This window comes from Bubalus kerabau, chromosome 22 (genome assembly GCF_029407905.1).
Source record: "Bubalus kerabau isolate K-KA32 ecotype Philippines breed swamp buffalo chromosome 22, PCC_UOA_SB_1v2, whole genome shotgun sequence".
In the NCBI taxonomy this organism is placed as follows: domain Eukaryota; kingdom Metazoa; phylum Chordata; class Mammalia; order Artiodactyla; family Bovidae; genus Bubalus; species Bubalus kerabau.
In genome coordinates, this window is record NC_073645.1 from 12,393,564 (window position 1) to 12,407,111 (window position 13,548).

At 39.4% G+C, this 13,548-nt stretch overlaps 1 long non-coding RNA gene across 7 annotated transcripts in view; it reads left to right on the plus strand.

Moving 5' to 3' along the window:
- Positions 1-13,548, plus strand: part of LOC129636776 (uncharacterized) — a 200,126-nt gene that overhangs the window by 68,794 nt on the left and 117,784 nt on the right. For 6 of the 7 annotated variants that reach the window (XR_008707111.1, XR_008707110.1, XR_008707109.1 and 3 more), the window contains exon 4: positions 5,729-5,814. This is a non-coding gene — a long non-coding RNA (uncharacterized LOC129636776). Of the gene's footprint in view, positions 1-5,728; positions 5,815-6,854; positions 7,127-13,548 lie in introns of those variants that run through there. The other variant, XR_008707113.1, reaches the window with a different exon arrangement.

A 13,548-nucleotide genomic window follows, 5' to 3' on the forward strand; every position in this document is an offset into this window, starting at 1 on the left:
GACTGGTTGGATCTCCTTGCAGTCCAAGGGACTCTCAAGAGTCTTCTCCAACACCACAGTTCAAAAGCATCAATTCTTCGGCGCTCAGCCTTCTTCAGAGTCCAACTCTCACATCCATACATGACCACAGGAAAAACCATAGCCTTGACTAATCATATAGTCCCTTCCAATTGCAGTGGGGCTAGGAAGTACCATCGTTCTACTAGTCAGGAAGGATCCTATGGTGATGAGTTTGTCTATGCAATTTAGTCCTATTTCCAAACTAAGCCAATTGGATTCAACAGGTCCTAGGCAATAGGATAGCCTGTTTTTCATTAGTAACCATCTATCAAGTGGTTACTATGCACCAAAGCATGGTGTCACATGCTGAAGGCACAGATGTGAAAAAGATGCAACTCCTCTTTCCAGGAATTTATTGACTAATAAAGAAGATACACACATCTGTGGAATAATAATGACAGTAAAAGTAAAAAAAATCAGGTGCTCTGGGAATTGAAAGTTGGGAGAATACCTTCTAGTTGATGCCCAGGGAAAGGTTTTTGGAGGAAATGATATTTAAACAAGTCCTTAAAAGATTAGCAGAATTAGCCTAGGTGATGTGGTCCGATCAATAGTGTCTCTCTCAAGGAGTTTTCTGAATCAGTAGGAATGTTAGGCTGTAATTTCAATGGTGCCAGTGTCTAGCTATTTGATCGTCAACAAGTTTTTCCCTTGTGTAAGATGAAAGAATCGGATAAAACAGTCTCTATTGTTTGTTTCACGTCTAATACTCTGTGATTTTCCAATTCTTAAACCAACATTCTAAAAGCCTAATGATGTGATTGAGGAATATGTGGACAGTGAAACCTTCAAAGCAGAAGTACAGTCAATGTTCTTTGACATACATTTGGAAAATAGAGAAATGTAGAAGAAAAGTCTAAATATCAGGTGATATCTATCTCATTCTCATGTTTTATTGCAGCTTCTTCCAGGATTTCTGATGCACAGGTTTAAAGATTTCGTTTTGCTTTTTTATTTTAGATATAGTTACCAAATAGAGCATGGACTATATTATAGCAGACTTTAGTCAGTCTCTTAGTATGTTACTGCAAGAATTTTTTCCCATGTTATTTAAAACTCTTTAGAAATAAGAGAAAATATGATAAAAATGATGTTTATGTCCGTTTCTATGCTTCCTTGTGATAAGCTATTTAAAAGTCAGGTTTCTCTCATGTACTAGTGAAGCTTGTGTGCTGTGCCAAGTCATCAGTCGTATCCGACTCTTTGTGACCCCGTGGACTGTAGCCCTCCAGGCTCCTCTGTCCATGGGATTTTCCAGGCAAAAATACTGGAGTGGGTGACCATGTCTTTCTCCAGTTCATCTTCCCGACCCAGAGATCAAACTAATGTCTCTTGTGGCTCCAGAATTGGCAGGCCGGTTTTTTACCGCTACTGCCACCTGGGAAGCTTAGTGAAAATGAAATAATATTGTAGTAGCTTTAATCTTGTAATAGCAGACATTGGGTGGCTTTTATTATAGTTTGTTTGTTAAAAATTGTAACTCACATTTGTTGTACATGAATTACATGTCAGTAACTCTAACAAGTGCTTTGGAGAGACTATTGACTCACTGATCCCAGAATCAGATAGTGTAGATAAGAAACCTGCAATTTAGAGAGATTACATAACTTGCTTAAGGTCTCATAACTAGAAAGTGACTGAACCGAGATCCACACTTTCATTTCTGCATTTCGAGAGCCTGCATCGTACTACTGCATGGTACTGTCTGTCTCTGCTGCAAATGGCAAACCAAACTTGCTAGGGATAAGCAAAAAGGTGATGTGACTAAAGCTCAGAGGTAGCTCTCACTTCAGGAAGTCAGGAAACAGGTTTCCCTCTTGTCCGTCTTGTTCTTGATCATTGTATCTTGGCTCTCTGCTCAGCTCTGTTTCCTTCACTTACCATTATGTATTCGATGTGGTCACCTCCTGTACTTCTCACAGTTGGTGATTTAAGTGGCACGTTGTTGTACAGTCCCTCAACGTGTCCAATGACCCCACGGACTGCAAGTGTGCCAGGCTTCCCTGTCCTTCACCATCTCCTAGAGTTTGCTCAAACTCATGTCCACTGCGTCAGTGATGCCATCCAACCATCTCATCTTCTGTCATCCCATTCTCCTCCTGCCTTCAATCTTTCCCAGCATCAGGGTCTTTTCCAATGAGTCAGTTCTTTGCATCAGGTGGCCAAAGTATTGGAGCTTCAGCATCAGTCCTTCTAGTGAATATTCAGGATTGATTTCCTGAATAAGGGGCAAGAGAGCCTTCTTTTCCAAAGTGTTGTTAAAAATTCAGTAGTCAAGACTCATTGGGCCTCCCAGGAGGTGCCAGTGGTAAAGAACTTGCAGGAGACCTAAGAGATGCTATTTCATCCCTGGGTCAGTAAGATCTCCTGGAGAAGGGAATGGCAATGCACTCCAATATTCTTGCCTGGAGAATCCCCATGGACAGAGGAGCCTGGCAAACTAGAGTCTATGGGGGTCACAAAAGAGTCAGTCGGACATGACTGAAGCTACTTAGTCTGCCGCAGAGTCCCATTGACTTGGCTTTTCCATGTGGCCATCCCTGACTGAATCACAATTATAGAGTATAGAATATTCTGACATCCTGAGTATCAATCGCAGGACCATCCTTTGAGTTGATTAGGACTGTCAGGGGCAAATTTTAGCTCTGTCCAAGAGGGACAAGAGGGGTGGATAGTCTTCAGAGCTCAACTAGGGCATTTTTGTCAAAAGAAGGCCAAATGGGTGCTGGGCAGGCAAAACCAACCACTGCCCTCCATGTTGGCTTCCACAGTTTCTCCTCATGAAATTGTGTGTGTGTGTGTGTGTTTTAAGTTCCCCTGCCTCCAAAAGAGCTTATACTTTGCCATGTGGTGTTACCTCCCAAGAACACTTCACTTATGTCTTAGAAAAATAAATACACAGCCAATTTGCAGATTATACCTTCCTTAGTTCTGCTATAAATTATATGACTTGTTCTTGGCAAAGCCTGAAGTCAAAGCTGGCTTTTTCCCACCCCCTCACCAACTTGAAGAATGAGCGGCATTCACTGAAGCTGTGTGCCCGGGATGAATTTGCCCACCTGAAGGGGATACCTACATATATGGGAAGAATGGCAACTTTTTAAATAGTTCCAAGCATCCATTCCACTGTGAGAAGCTTACAGGCAAGTAGGAAATATTTTTTTCTTTTAAACCTGGGCCAAACCTTCACTTACAGTATTTATAAAATTTGTGAATCTGGAGGAAACCCATTATGGTCACCTTCACCGCATTAAAATTCCAAAATTTTCTCAGTGTGTTCCATGTGGTTTAAGAACAACATGATGTATAGAATTCCAGCAGTAGGAAAAGACAAAATCAGAAGTAGAAAAGTCTGGGTTCTAGGTTTAACTCAGATCCTAACCAGCAGGGTGGTCTCAGATTGGTCCCATTGTGTCTCTGGTTCTTGGTTTCTTCTTTTTTAAATGAAGAATTCAGTTTGTATGTGTTATGAAGTCCCAGCTCAGCTATCCATTAGAAATACAATTCACTGGGCCATTGGAACTATTCATGGGGGTTCAGCCAGCCTCAGCTGATTGAGTCTTTTCAATATCGTTTTGCCAAATCCTTTTGGTTTCTATTCCTGGCTAGAATTAACCTGCTCTGTACTATTCTCTTCTTTACCTAAATATGTTATATAGAGAATAACTATGTAAGGAAGTCTAGTAAATTTTATTTGGGGAGCTTTATTTTAAGATTTTTCTTGTTGTAACTGAAATGCATCTAAAAATTTGGGAATTCCTGATCAAGCTTCATTCATTGAGTAAAACTTCCTTGGTCTTCTTTAGTCTCAAGACGGAGAACGCAATGACAACCCACTCCAGTACTCTTGTCTGGACAATCCCATGGACGGAGGAGCCTGGTAGGCTGTGGTCCATGGAGTCACAAAGAGTCAGACACGACTTCACTTTCACTTTTCACTTTCATGCATTGGAGAAGGAAATGGCAACCCACTCCAGTGTTCTTGCCTGGAGAATCCCAGAGACGGGTAGCCTGGCGGGCTGCCGTCTATGGGGTTGCACAGAGTCAGACACGACTGAAGCGACTTAGCAATAGCAGCTGTCTCAAGAACACTGTGGTCAAGGATTCTGTTGCTTGTTTGGTGCTAAGCTGGGCACTAAACTAATTCCTTCTGATCTGGGGAACAAAGTCTGCCAGGATTTCCTGCTATGTCCCACCATTTACATATTTTAAAAAATCTTGTCTATTAGGAAATGTGAGGAATGAGGGGTTCTCATATATGTTCATCTATCCACCATTTATTGAGTGCCTATTATCTACCAGCTGCTGTGAGAGGAACACATTTACTGACACAAATTCAAATAAATAGCCCTGGCAGATGAGGGCTTTCTTTAAAGCACAGGAAACATAACTGAAACCTAATTTCTTTAAGTCTGATTTGAGAAAATATAATTCCACTCATTGCTCCTAATTTTCCCGTTTCCTGTAGCCTTTTATACTTGTATTTTTTTTTTACATTGAGATATAATTCATATAACATAAAAGTCAACTGTTTTAAATTGTGCACTTTGGTGGTTTTTAGTATAGTCATTATGTTGTATAATTATCAAAACTATCTAATTCTAGAATATTTTCATCACCCTAAAAGGAAACCCCATACATACTAGCAGATTTGAACCCTACCCCTTCATCCCCTGTCAACCACCGATCTATTTTTTGTCTTTATGGATTAGCCCATTCTGAACGTTTCATATTATGAAGTCATACTGTGTGTGGTCTGTTGTGTCTAGCTTTTTTCACTTAGCATAATGTTTTCAAGGTTCATCCATATTGCAGCACTTCATTTTTCATTGCCAAATGACATTTCATTATATGTTATATGGATATGCCATATTATCTTCATCCATTAACCATCTGATGGACTTTGGGGTCATTTATACTTTTTGGTGGGACTTCCCTGGTGGCTCAGAGGTTAAAGCATCTGCCTGGAATGCGGGAGACCCGGGTTTGATCCCTGTGTTGGGAAGATCCCCTGGGGAAGGAAATGGCAACCCACTCCAGTACTCTTGCCTGGAGAATCCCATGGAAGGAGGAGCCTGGTAGGCTACAGTCCATGGGGTCACAAAGAGTCGGACACAACTGAGCAACTTCACTCACTCACTCATACTTTTTGGTTATTATGAATAATGTTGATATGGACATTTATTTATAACTTGTATGAATGAATATTTTCACTTCTTTTGGGTATATATCTAGGAGTGGACCTATTGGGTTATATGGTAATTCTACTTTTTAATTTTGCAAGAACCTACCAAGCTGTTTTTCCAAAGTGGCTATACCATTTTACATTCCCATCAGTAATATATATATATATTTTTTTTTTTTTTGGTTGTCTTTAATAGAAAATATTTGTAACCACCCCAGGAGTTAGGTTAGTAGTTTTCTTCCCAGTTTATTGGTGAGGGCACTAGAGCAATAACCTGAAAAATGCCTTCCTGGGGCCCAGATCCTTGTTTCTTCATTTATTCAGCATCCACCGATTCACTGTTCTGTTCCCGGCATTGTTCCCAGTTCTGTGGATGCAGAGATGAGTAAAATATGCTGTCTGTGAAGTGTTGAATCGAGTCTGTGAAACTTCTGTTGAAATATTTAAAATGGTAAAAGCTCCCATTCATGTGACTTGGTTTAGATGGAATCTGCTCAGAGTCTTAAGGATGGACCTAAACAAATATCCCTTGATTGGATGATTTTTGGACGATGTTCCTAGTATCCATGGTAAGCTATCAGTTCATGTTTTCTTTTCTTAGTGGAGAAAATGTGTTAGCGTCTGGCATTTGCTGTGTCTCTGAAATGGACAATTTTATAGTGGAATCATCTAATCCCAGGAATTTGGGAATAAGTATATAACTTATGTTGAAAAGAGTAACAATCCTGAACATGTGTATAGTTTTTCACCATTGCCAAGGCTGCTTTGTATGTGTTACCGTGTCTTCTTTGATCGCAGTCCTGTGAAGTAGGCCAGGCAAACACAGGTTATTTCCATTTCATGGGTCACTGAACCTCAGGGAAGCAGAGTACTTTGCCCTGGCTCACACGAATAAGCCAGAAGAAGACCCTTAGCTAGAGAAGTCATTCCCAAATACCATTTCTTGGACTGGTGCCAGGAAGGGATAGAGTTCACTGATTCATGAGCAAGTGAGAAAGTAAGGCAAAGTCGTGAGGTTTTCACATCACTAAATGTATTTGATTTTAAGAACTGTCTTTTAGTCTAAAATTAAGTATTGGCTTACAGAAAAACCCAAATGAACCTTTTGGCCAACCCAATACCTCTTATTTCTACATTAGTTAGTAAAATGTCTGTTTTATTTATTGAATGTGGTGATGGTAGATAGCAACATTTCTGTAATTTTTATTTGAAAAGAAAATGTTGGTAATTTTCATTAACAAAACTTTTTTTTTTGTTTTTAAACTGTTTCATGAAATCTCCAGAGCAGAGTCAGGCCTGGTACAATGATTCCTGATTAATCACTTTTTTACTTTCTCCTGGGCACCTTCTTCTAGTTAAAGTAGAAAATATGTCCTTTTAGAGATGTAGTCATTTTTCCTATGTACTTATGTCACATGCAACTTTAGTACGTAGTCTCCTGGTTTTCAGCTAAACCCTTGTAGGCAATTATATATCGGAGATTCAAAGGCTGGTGGGACACCCTTGCAGGCAGAATGACCTACTCAGTCTTCTGTTCTTGATTGTAGGTAAGTATGTCTTGTTGTTCAGTTTGTTAATTATTCTTGCTTTTTTTTTTTTTTTTTGGCAGTGGGGAGAGGAGGTTGGACAAGACATTTTTAGTAAAATGCAATTGACTGTATTTGAAAAGATGTAGCAATTATTCATTTGATGAATGGTTCTCCATCTGGTAGAAAGCAAGACTCAACCCGAACAGTATGTGTGACTTGCCTACATCACATACCAATGAGAGGAACTAGAAGTGGAAAGCCTTCTATTTCTAAATATTACTCATCTACTTCAAAATGTAATCGTGGGAACGACATGCAAATTACCAATGGAAAAAAAATCCTCTTGACTCTTTAAAACACTGAGCAAAAAGATGTAGCAGGATTAAATCATCCTCAAGTCCCCTTGCTTGTTGCACTGGGTTTGTGGGAGGGAAGGGATTTCTGTGCCAGATACCCGCTCTCCTAAAGGAGACTTCCCCAAAGCCAGAAGACTTGCTCCAGCTTTAGGGTTACTACACTCAAATACACCTGGAGAAAGAGTACTATGAAAAGTAAATCCTGGTTCTGTAAGGTGGAACTTTGGATTTATAAATATCCATGAGTGGCAGAGCTTCCACACTCCTCAAACTTCTGGACTAGAACCTACCTGTTCCTCTTGTTGCCCTTTCTAGGGTAGTGTTTATGTGTATTATAACTTCCTTCTCACTCAGTTCTCATAAAGACTTCATAGGTAGGGATATTCTCATTCCCATTTTATAGATAAAGAGCCCAAGGCACAGAGAAGTTAAGAAACTTGCCCAAGGTCACACAGTGGCAAGGTCTGTTTTTGAACCTGACAATTGAGCATCAGAGGTCATCTGTGAATCCCTGTGTGGTGCTGCTTTCTATGGCTAAGTGGCATTTTTTCACTTTCCCCTAAATACAGCATGTTTTCTTACATGAATAGTCAGTAATCTAAACTAGAAAATAGATTGAAAGTTTTCAGGGCACTTGGCTGGCTGGTGAGATCATTGCAAATGTAATAGAAAGACTGGTGACTTTGAGGTTAAACAGTTGAACTCATTTTTATTTCCCCAAACTTTAAACTTTTATTTTGTATTTGGGTATAGCTGATAAAAAATGTTGTGGTAATTTCAGGTGAATAGCAAAGGGACTCAGCCATGCATGTATATGTATCCTTTCTCCCCTAAAACCCTCTCCCATTCAGGCTGGCACATAACATTGTGAACTCACCTATTTTTTGCAGCCATTTTCTAACAGTGTTAACTTGTCTAGTTGGTTAACTTTAAAAGCTTCAACTTTCTCCTTTGTACACTAGTGATAATAATTCAATGACATGTCCCATGAAGAAGTCATGGTAGGATGAAGGATGTAGGTAAAGTTTCAGGAAGAGGATGGCATGCAGCACACTCTACATGGAACACAAGTGTACACCCGTTTTCCCCTCACCCTCACTCCTTCCCACTTCACCCTTTCTGCCACTCAAATGCTTAGATAAGCTTGGTTAGTCCTCCATTGAAATGAATGGCCCCACATCATCTGCAGCTTAATATGAAGGAGGGCAAGGGTAAATCCCACGAGAAGCTGCATAATATAGAAGAAAGAACTCAGAAAGGAAACAAGTGTCAAGTGTAACATTCTCTGAGGAGACCAGAAATACCATCAAGATGAGAAAGTGGGTCTACAGAACCCTGAACTGTCCCCATTGAGGATTCATACCAAAAGGAAGTGAAAAATTGAGATTAAAGGACAGACATTAGAAACTAGTCCCATCTCCCACATGCTCTTGAATGAAGAAGTAGAAGTGTGGGCTGGCAAGGTCACTCCTGTGTGATGTGATCCCACCAAAGGCCTCAAGACTCTACCCATTCACCCTGGGGCCTTCTTCAGATAACCTTCAAAATGTACCAAGTTCAAGGAGATGCCCTTCATTCTCTAGTTTTGTTTTAAAAATGTGAATATGGATTATAATTCTTCCCATTCCTAAAATATGTATCATCATAGGGAAGGATGGCCTCATATACTCAGAAGTTATATTTTCTTACCTCTCCTGGGCAAAAATAAATTTGTTTAGTAGTAACTAAATAGCAGAGGTGATATTTTAGAGAATCTAGTAATTAAAAAAAATCTTTTCATGCTCTATTTAAAAGGATAAGGCAACAATATTAAGGATAATTTTGAAAATAGGATTTAAAAAACCAACCAGGATTCTGCCAACTTAAATTTCTATTTTAATTTCCATATACTAGGAAGTTTATATCATATATTTATTTCAGGTATTAAATTTTAGTCTTTTCATATATAGACATTTTGCATGATTTCAATCATAGGTTATATGCCATTAGGTATATCACAGGTTTAGAAATCTGCATCTATATTCCCTACAATTGTCATTTTAATGGCATAAGTGGGAAAGGATAGTATATGTTCCTCTTAGGAATGCGAAGAGAGTGACTCCCAGGCACAATCATAATGATGTGACATCATTTGGTGATTGATACTAGTTTTGCCCAGTTATAGATAAAGCTGAGGCACCAAAGAATGGTTACAGCTGCTAGAAACAGAGACCCAACTATAGTATTTTAAACACATGACAAAGAAAAAAAAAAAAGCCAATGGAAGGCTGTTCAGTTCTGATGTTTGCAAGATGTCAGTGGCCAAGGCTATTTCTGTTTTTCTGCTTTGCCATTCTTTTTGCATGGCTTTCAAGTTCAAAGTTACAATATGGCTGCTTGAATTATAGCTTTCATGTCTGAATTCCAGGCAAGAATCAGGATGAAGAGAAAGGCAAAGGTGTCCCTTCCCCACCTTCACCATCTACTTCTTTTTAAAGAGCTTCCCCAAAGTTCCCTGTCAAAGAACCTCATGAATTGTGTGATTTTGGGTAAATCACATAAACTCTTGGAGGTTTCACTTCTTCACTGATAAACCAACAGGAGTCATTTCTACCTCTCAAACATATGTGTGTGTTTGCTCAGTTGTGTCAGACTCTTTGTGAGTCTTTGGACCGTAGCCCTCCAGGATCCTCTGTCCATAGGATTTTCCTGGCAAGAATACTGGAGTGGGTTGCCATTTTCTCCTCCAGGGGATCTTCCTGCCCCAGGGATCAAATCCATGTCTCCTATGGCTTCCGCATTGCAGGCAGATTCTTTACCCACTGAGTGATTGGGGCTTCCCCCTACTTTGCAAGGTGTATGTGAAAGAATACTGCAAATCCAAAAATGCTGTCTAAATGCAAGGACTAAATTAAAACAGTGCTTGTGCTCCAATGCAGATTGCAATAGCTGCAATAGTTCATATTTCTGTGTTCTTGTTGCAGAAGAGCACATTGTGTTTATTTATAATCACTCCCTTTCCCCATCCTGAAGTGTTTTTGAGACAGAGAGAAAGCAGAACTGGACTGTGTTTGGTTCATGTGAGTGGGAAGTCTGAGGACTATGAGACTCCAGCCAGTGGTAGAAGTGATCAGAGTTCAAAGCTGCTTCCTCATGCCTCCATGTCTTTGTCGTCTGGGAGATGGAATAGAACGTTGGAAAAATCCTAAACTCAGAGGCTGAAAAAGTCCTAATGTAGTTCCTTGAGAACTAGCAGATCTCCAGGCCAAGTCTGCTGTGTGTGGCCCTGATCTTTGTGATTAAAATGGTAAGCTCCCTGAGGGCAGGAATTCTATCTCTGTGTTCCTTTGTATTCCAATTCTTTGAACCTAGAAGGACCTGGGTAAAAAATCTATTTATTAATTCTAGCCCCACCTTGAAGACAGAGTCATTCTTACATGTGACTTATTTAAGCTCTTGTGCCACTTAACCTGTTATGATTAACTGGAGCCACAAAGGACTAGGTGGGTTGAAGCATATTTTTGAATAAAAATAATTATAAGATAAATAAGCACTAGGGATAGACCATACATGATTAACATAATTAACAGTGCTGTATGTCATATATGAAAGTTGCTAAGAGAGTAAATCCTGAGTTCTTGTCACAAGAAAAAAAATTTCTGTTTCTTTAATTTTGTGTCTACATGAGATGATAATGTTCACTAAACTTTACTGTGATACTTGTTTCATGATGTATGTGAATCAAACCACTATGCTATACACTGTGATCTTAGCACAGTGCTGTATGTCAATTATATCTCAGTAAAACTGGAGGAAAAAAAAAGAGAAAGAAACAAGCAAGGCCAGAGACATATTGCAACAACCAGGCAGAGTACTGATAGCCGCTCAGAATGAAAGCTGTACAAACCTGGACACTGACTGGACGGTGGAGGCGGGCTGGTGAAGGGAACAAGAAGCGAAGATGACTTTGAGATTTGAGCCTGGGTGATGGGAAGAATGGTTCTGTGACCAGAAAAAGGGAAGCTGGGGCTATGAGCTGGGCTGGGGGAGGGAAGATGAAGATGATGAGTTGCAAGTGCTGAATTTGAGACGCTTAGGGATGTGGTGCACATATCAAGGAGTTAGGTGGAAATGTGTATTTCAAAGGAGAGAGTAGGATACACATCAACAAATAAAAGCATAGTGAGTCAGCTGCTTTGTGGAGTGTTGGCCGGAGTTCTCAGCAGTAGATGAACTTTGTGGGAAGGAGAGTGGAGCAGAGATTCCTTGCTTAGGGTCTGTGGGGAGGCTTGTGGGCTGTGAACTCCTTCACATTTTAAGCAGAATGTTGTGTATTTGCAAAAGCCCACAATTATATTGGCTTATTTATCCTAAACAAGGTTACAAACCATTACTACATATAGAAAGAGGTGGACTTAGATGGTGCTTATAGAATTTATACATAGTTATTTCTGCCTAAAATAACCCAATCAACCTCTGCATTCCTGACTATCATCCCTCAGAGTACAGTGGTTGTTGTCTTTACCACGGCAGACTCTTAGATTAGGATTATTTTAAAATGTTTCTTCTTGCCAAGACAATTCAGTATGGAAAGAACAGTCTTTTAAAGAAAATGGTTCTGAGATAACTAGATATCCACATGTGAAAGAATTAATCTGGACCCTCTTACACCATGTATAAAAGTTAACTCAAAATTGATCAAAAACCTAAATATAAGAGCTAGAGTATCAGACTCTTAAAAGAAAAACACCTTGTAAGGTGTAAATCTTAAAACCTTGGTGTAAATCTTAGATAGGTACCTTAAGCACAAGAAACCAAAGAATAAGTTGGGCTTTTGTAAAATTCAACCTTTGTGCTTCAAAGACTCTGTCAAGGAAGTGAAAAGACAACCCACAGAATGGTAGATATTTGCAAGTCATATTGCAAAGATCTGATAAGGATCTTACACATCCAGAACATATAAAGAATTCTTACAACTCAACAATAAAAAGAAAAATAACCCACTTAACAATAGCAAAGGACTTGAATAAATACATCTCCAAATAAAACAATTAACCAATAAGCACATGAAAAAATACTCAATATCATTAGTTATCAGAGAAATGCAAATCAAAAACACGCGAGATACTACTCCATATTCACTGGTTTGGGTGATAATAATAATCAACAACAACAGATAACATGTTGGCAAGTATGTAGAGAAGTTGGAATCTTCATACACTGCAGATGAGTGTAAAAAAGGTACAGCCACTTTGGAAAAACAGTTTGGCAGTTCCTTACAAAGTTAAACAGAGTTACCATCAGTCAGTCAGTTCAGTTGCTCAGTCGTGTTCGACTCTTTGCGACCCCATGAATTGCAGCACGCCAGGCCTCCCTGTCCATCACCAACTCCCGGAGTTCACTCAAACTCACGTCCATCGAGTCAGTGATGCCATCCAGCATCTCATCCTCTCTCGTCCCCTTCTCCTCCTGCCCCCAATCCCTCCCAGCATCAGGGTCTTTTCCAATGAGTCAACTCTCCAACAATTCCATTCCTAGATATAAACCCAAGATAATTAAAAACATATTTTCACAAGCTTGCACACAAATATTCACAGCAGCATTATTCATAATAGCTCCAAAGTGTAAACAACCCAAATGTTCATCAGTTGATGAATGAATAGATAAAACATAATGTAGTCATACAATGGAATATATACTATTCAGCCATAAGGAGGAATGAAGTACTGATCTATGCTATGATATGCATGAACCTTGAAAATAATATAAGTGAAAGAAACTGTACGTATTGTATGATTTCATTTAAATGAAATATCTAGGATAGACAAATCTGTTGAGACAAAACGTGGATTAGTGATTGACAGAAGCTGGGGGAGGAGAAGAATAGGGAGTGATGACCAATGGGTATCAGGCTTCTTTTTGGGGTGATGGCAATGTTCTGGAATTGGTGATGGTGGCTGGGAATACAATAAAAATCATCAGTTGATTTTGTGGTATGTGAAACTGTATCTCAGTAAAAAGTATTCTTAAGTCTTTTTTGATTCTGATTGTCTGATTGCTTTTTAAATGGGATGGAAAATAATATTCATTATCCAAAAAGAAGGAATTGCATGACCAAAGTCATAGGGATAGGAAAGTAAAGAGAGATTTTTAAGGAATAGTGTATTTAGATGGAACATTGGTGTGTATCTGGAGGAGTCAGGAGATGAAACCCAAATGGTAAATTGGGGCCAGAGTAATCAAGTCAGCCAGTCTCTGAATGAGTCATAAATACTCATGAGGACTTACTTGGTGCCTGCCACTACTTTGAGTGCTTGAACAAAAAGATCTGCTCCCTACACACAGAGGGCTCAGCCGTCTTGCTCTGGTGATATTAGGCAAATATTTAATTCAAATTCAATTAAGCAATTATAAGGGTGAGAAGGGCTGGAAGTTCAGA